This window comes from Lissotriton vulgaris, chromosome 5, assembly GCF_964263255.1.
Source record: "Lissotriton vulgaris chromosome 5, aLisVul1.2, whole genome shotgun sequence".
In the NCBI taxonomy this organism is placed as follows: domain Eukaryota; kingdom Metazoa; phylum Chordata; class Amphibia; order Caudata; family Salamandridae; genus Lissotriton; species Lissotriton vulgaris.
This window is the reverse complement of record NC_141693.1, coordinates 344809110-344815455: the sequence shown is the minus strand read 5'-3', so window position 1 is coordinate 344815455 and position 6346 is coordinate 344809110.

Here is a 6346-nt window from a genome sequence, read left to right as displayed (position 1 = left end):
GAAAGCCGGGACTGGGGCCGGGACCGGGCCCGGGGCTTGAGCCCCGTCCGGCAGGGCCCGGTGGTGCGGGAATACCCCTCCGTCCTGCCAGCCGGCCTGGGGTCCGGGGCGCCCGGGACGGAGGGTCGACCGGGGCCCAGGGAGGCTCTCCCCGGCCTGGACTAGGGTTAGGAAAGCCGGGACTGGGGCCGGGACCGGGCCCGGGGCTTGAGCCCCGTCCGGCAGGGCCCGGTGGTGCGGGAATACCCCTCCGTCCTGCAAGCCGGCCTGGGGTCCGGGGCGCCCGGGACGGAGGGTCGACCGGGGCCCAGGGAGGCTCTCCCCGGCCTGGACTAGGGTTAGGAAAGCCGGGACTGGGGCCGGGACCGGGCCCGGGGCTTGAGCCCCGTCCGGCAGGGCCCGGTGGTGCGGGAATACCCCTCCGTCCTGCAAGCCGGCCTGGGGTCCGGGGCGCCCGGGACGGAGGGTCGACCGGGGCCCAGGGAGGCTCTCCCCGGCCTGGACTAGGGTTCGGAAAGCCGGGACTGGGGCCGGGACCGGGCCCGGGGCTTGAGCTCCGTCCGGCAGGGCCCGGTGGAGCGGGAATACCCCTCCGTCCTGCAAGCCGGCCTGGGGTCCGGGGCGCCCGGGACGGAGGGTCGACCGGGGCCCAGGGAGGCTCTCCCCGGCCTGGACTAGGGTTCGGAAAGCCGGGACTGGGGCCGGGACCGGGCCCGGGGCTTGCGCTCCGTCCGGCAGGGCCCGGTGGAGCGGGAATACCCCTCCGTCCTGCAAGCCGGACGGGGGTCCGGGGCGCCCGGGACAGAGGGTCGACTGGGGCCCAGGGAGGCTCTCCCCGGCCTGGACTAGGGTTCAGAAAGCCGGGACTGGGGCCGGGACCGGGCCCGGGGCTTGAGGCCCGTCCGGCAGGGCCCGGTGGTGCGGGAATACCCCTCCGTCCTGCAAGCCGGACGGGGGTCCGGGGCGCCCGGGACGGAGGGTCGACTGGGGCCCAGGGAGGCTCTCCCCGGCCTGGACTAGGGTTCAGAAAGCCGGGACTGGGGCCGGGACCGGGCCCGGGCCCGGGGCTTGAGCCCCGTCCGGCAGGGCCCGGTGGAGCGGGAATACCCCTCCGTCCTGCGAGCCGGCCGGGGGTCCGGGGCGCCCGGGACAGAGGGTCCATCAGGGCCCTGGGAGGCCTGAAGCCCCCGCGCCCCGGAGCCCCGGAGCTCTGGAGCCCTGCAGCCCCAGAGCCCTGCAGGCCCGGGGCAGGCAGATTGGCATCATTTGGGTCCCGGTCATCTGGTCGCCCCTCTCGCCTCGGCCATCTGGTCGCCTGCAATGCTTTCCTATAAAGCGACCAGATGGCCGGACTTCCCTGGAAGTGCCGATGAGGTGCCATTTGCCTCCCGGATCCCAGCCAGGGCTCCAGGAGGTTGGGCACGTTTGCGCCGTGGGTCCCCTCTGTCATCTCGAGTGCATGGATTACAAGAAATGGGGGTAATTTTCCTCCGGATTAGTAGGTGCAAGGGTATGCCCAAACACCCTTCCGGGGCTGGTTGTTCCCTGCTTGGGACCAGATGGGCGATGCCTGGGCAACACCTCCCAGGCATCCGGGGCTCCCTCCTCCGGCCCACAGAGTGGCAAAGTACCCGGGACGGGCTCCATGGGTCCCAGGCCCTGTAACCCTGGAGCCCTGCAGACCTCGAGCCCTGGAGCCCAGCAGCCCAGCAGCCCCGGAGCTCTGCAGCCCTGGAGCCCTGCAGCCCTGGAGCCCTGGAGCCCTGGAGCCCCGGAGCCCCGTAGCCCTGCAGCCCCTCGAGCCGTGGAGCCCTGCAGTCCCCGAGCCCTGCAGTCCCCGAGCCCTGCAGACCCAGAGACCCAGAGCCCCAGAGGCCTGGAGCCTTGGAGCCCCGGAGCTCCCTACAGGCCTGGGGCAGGCAGATTGGTGTCATTTCGGTCCCGGCCATCTGGTCGCCCCTCTGGCCTCGGCCATCTGGTCGCCCGCAATGCTTTCTTATGTAGCGACCAGATGGCCGGACTTCCCTGGAAGTCCCGATGAGGTGCCATTCGCCTCCCGGGTCCCAGCGAGGGCTCCGTGAGGTCGGGCACTTTTGCGCCCTGGGTCCCCTCTGTTACCTTGTGTGCACGGATTACAAGAAATGGGGGTAATTTTCCTCCGGATTGATAGGGACAAGGTACTCTGGGACCCCTCTCGGCCTAGCGGTGTCCGTTGTGCCTGGGGAGCCTGGCCGGGTTCAAGAGCTCCGGCCGGGGCACCGTCCTGGGTCCTTCCGCGTGGCAGGGTGCCCGGGATGGGTTCCGGAGGGCCCGGGGAAGGCTACCCCTGTGCCTCTGGGCCTTGGGGTCCCCGGGCCCCGGATGGGGTGCTCTGGCCCAGGGCCCTGTCCTCCGGCCTGCCACACTGTCAAAGGCCCGGCACTGGGTTCCGTGGTGCCCGGGGTGCCTCCCCGTGCTTGGCTGGGTTCAGGAGCTCCGTCCTGGGGCCCTCAGTTGCCCCGGGGAGGTGTGCCTCCTTGCCCGGGGGGGGTCCGTCCTGGGTCCTGCCGCGTGGCAGGGTGCCTGGGACGGGGTCCGGAGGACCCGGGGTAGGCTTCCCGTGCGCCTCTGGGCCTGGGAGCCCCGGCAGGGTCCAGGGGCCTCGCCGGGCCCCGAGTCGGGTGCTTGGGCCCAGGGCCCTGTCCCTCCGGCCTGCCGCACTGCCAAAGGCCCGGGACGGGGTTCCGTGGTGCCGAGGGAGCCTCCCCTTGCTCCGCTGGGTTTTGGGAGCCCCGTCCGGGGCACCCTTGAGAGGGTGGCCTCCATACCGGGGGCTCCGTCCTGGGTCCTGCCGCGCGGCAGGGAGCCCCGGAGCCCTGCAGCTCCTGATCCCTACAGGACTGGGGCAGGCAGATTGGTGTCATTTCGGCCGCGGCTATCTTGTCGCCCCTCTCGCCTCGGCCATCTGGTCGCCCGCAATGCTTTCCTATGTAGCGACCAGATGGCCGGACTTCCCTGGAAGTCCCGATGAGGTGCCATTCGCCTCCCGGATCCGAGCGAGGGCTCCGGGAGCTCGCGCACTTTTGCGCCCTGGGTCCCCTCTGTCACCTTGTGTGCACGGATTACAAGAAATATGGGTAATTTTCCTCCGGATTGATAGGGACAAGGTACTCTCGGCCTAGCGGTCCTCAGCCGGCAGCTGGACGGGCCAGGATGTTGCCCCAGCCCCGGGTCTGTTCCTGGGCCTGCCGCGTGGCAGGAAGCCCTGGATGGGGTCCGGGAGGGCCCGGAGAGGCGTCCCCAGCGCCTCCGGCGTCCCAGATGGGGCCAGGGGCCCGGGTTGGGTTCCCCTCGTCCCCCGGCCTGCCGCACTGCCAAAGCCCGGGACGGGGTTCTGTTTTGCCCGGGGAGCCTCTCCTTGCTGGGCTGGGTCCAGTAGCTCCATCATGAGCACCACAGCTCCATGCCCAAACCCATTTGAACCGCCGCAGCGAAGGGGTTATAAAAGCCATTCTTAGAACTAGTTGAACATGTCAAACTTGAGACAGTGACTGTGAGAAACTAAGCAAAGCCACTGTGAAAGTCACTCAGTGTTGTCGGAGGGGAAGGCAAACAAGTGATGCTTTATAGCACAACATGGGGCCTAGGTGCACCCTTTAATTGCTGCAATCTGACACTGGAAGAAGCAAGGATTTAGCAATAGACCTAGCCGTATTACTGGCTCACCACATATTTGCCAGGGCCACCAATAGCTGCTTTTGGCAAATCCTTTCATCCAAGGAACCCCTTTCATCACAGCCTGGGTGTCATTCCTCACTCCAGGTGCACCGAATATTACCTCGTTAAAGGAAAACAAACAGGGTATTTTACTTACTCGATGTCAGTGAAAAGTACAGAGTTATAATGTGGTAACCACAGAAACTTCCTGTTTGCCTTAAATGTTCTCACTTTGAATAATTTGTAAGGTCCCTTTTTGCACAAAGAGATGCACGTGATGTACAAGAAGGTAAAATGCACAGTATAGTTACTGGTAATGTTAATTTCACGAGTCCTACTCTGCCTTGTCACAGTCATCCCAAATGAGGCTTTATCCTCCATGTACAGAAACGGTTAACAAGCTGATATCATAAAATATTTGTTTTTATATTAAAAATATCCACCAGTGTCCATCTTCTCCTTATAAGAGATTTTGAGCCAATGCATTTTCTGTAAAGAGCATGGCCAAAGAATCTATATGCCAGAGGGCACCTGCTTCACTTGGGAGCACTGGAGTGGTACAGGACTATGAGGTGGAAGGGTAGGACTTAGTAAAATTCAAGATAACCGGTAAGTTATCTGGCCGATGCCCACTTAAAAAAACACATATATATTTAAGATGAATGCTGAATATGTTGGACTCCTTTGCTGCTGCAGCCTTCATTAAATAAATCCCTCAAGCAATACCAACCTGTGTAAGGGCTCACCTGTACGGGTAACTCTTGTTGTTTGAGATATATATATATATATATATATATATATATATATATATATATATATATATATATATATATATATATATATATATATATATATATATATAAATATATATATTCACTGAAAAAACCATAGGTTTCACATCAGTTATAGTTAGCTGGAAATTTTACTGACATAAAACCATTGAGATTCCACGTTATAGTTAGTTGGACTCACCATAACTTGCTCGTGTAATGCACTGCTGATGACGTCACTTATTACATCACTCATGACATGGTCAGTGACATCACTCATGACATCACTGATGACACCATCCAGTGAATGTGTGCCTTTCTGAAAAATACATATGTTTTATATATGTATATGTAAAGGTCAATGGAAGAATAAATGTTTAAATAAGTGTCTAAATGGATGGTTTTTTTTTTAATTGATTGGTTAACTGGCTTATTAAGTGTATTTTAGTGAATACATATATTAGCGAATATTGTTTTAATATTTAAATGTTTGTATCAGTGTTTCACTTTGTGTATAAGTGGCTGCATGGGTTGGTGAGTAGCTACATGTGTGTGTGTATATGGGTTATTAGATGTTTTTTAAGTATCAGTATGAGTGTCTGTATGGTTTGGTGGGGGTATTACTTAGCACATAGATACATCAATGACTGACTCACTGTTTGTATGTGTTTGGAAGACGGCATATGTGCAGGACTGTATGGATGGATGAGTGTGTATATGTGTGTGTTAGTGAGTGAATGACTGTCTTACTAGTGTCTTTATCAGTAACTACATATGTTTTAATCTAGTATATGTCAGTATTGATGTATATAAGTGAGTATATGTGAGAGTGAGAGATTGTAAGAGTTCCTGTTTAAATAAGTATGTGTTTCTATAAGTGATTGTTTAAGAGAGTAAGTATGTGTAAGTTTCCTTAGAAGTAAGGTGGTAGTGTGTGTATAGCTGTATATGCAAATAAATGGATGTTCAGGAGTTTATTTGCATGTGTGAGTATGTGTGTGAGCAACTTATGGAAGACTGTCGATGTGTTACAGGATGTACAGGTGTATCACTACATATGATGAGTGAGTATATGTATGAGTGACTATATAGAACTGTTGATGAATTAGTGGATGTGTATATAAATGGTGGAATTACTGAATTGGTTGTTGTAACTGGTATGGGTATCTCCTTTTTTTTGAACATTTTAGTTTCTATTTTTGAATATGTGTTTCAAGGGTTACAGTGAAAGGTCTGTCACTCTGTCACAAGGATGGTGTCATCATTGATGTCATGAGTGATGTCACTGACCATGTCATGAGTGATGTAATATGTGACGTCATCAGCAGTGCATTACACGCGCAAGTTATAGTGAGTCCAACTAACTATAACGTGGAATTTCAATGGTTTTATGTCAGTAAAATTTCCAGCTAACTATAACTGGTGTGAAACCTATGGTTTTTTCAGTGAATTTAATAGGTTTTTTAAATGCTAATTCCTAACTATAACGGATGTGAAACCTATGGCTTTTTCAGTGAATTTCATAGGTTTTTTAAATGCTAATTCCTAACTATAACTGGTGTGAAACCTATGGTTTTTTCGGTGAATTTCATAGGTTTTTTAAATGCTAATTCCTAACTATATATAAGGCCCCAAACCTATATTTTTTTCTTTGAATTTCAAAATTTTGTTAATAGCAAATGTCTATAGCTATAAAATGTAATATTTTTGAAAAAGAATGAATCCTATATTTTATTTGTATTTAAAACAATTTTATTAATGTATGTATGGTTGGCGAGGGGAGACCACTCGTCCGCCTCGATCCACAGATGGGGCGCCAAGACTAAACAGGACTACCAGTCCCATCAGGCACTGGGACATTTGGACTGCCCACTAGGGGC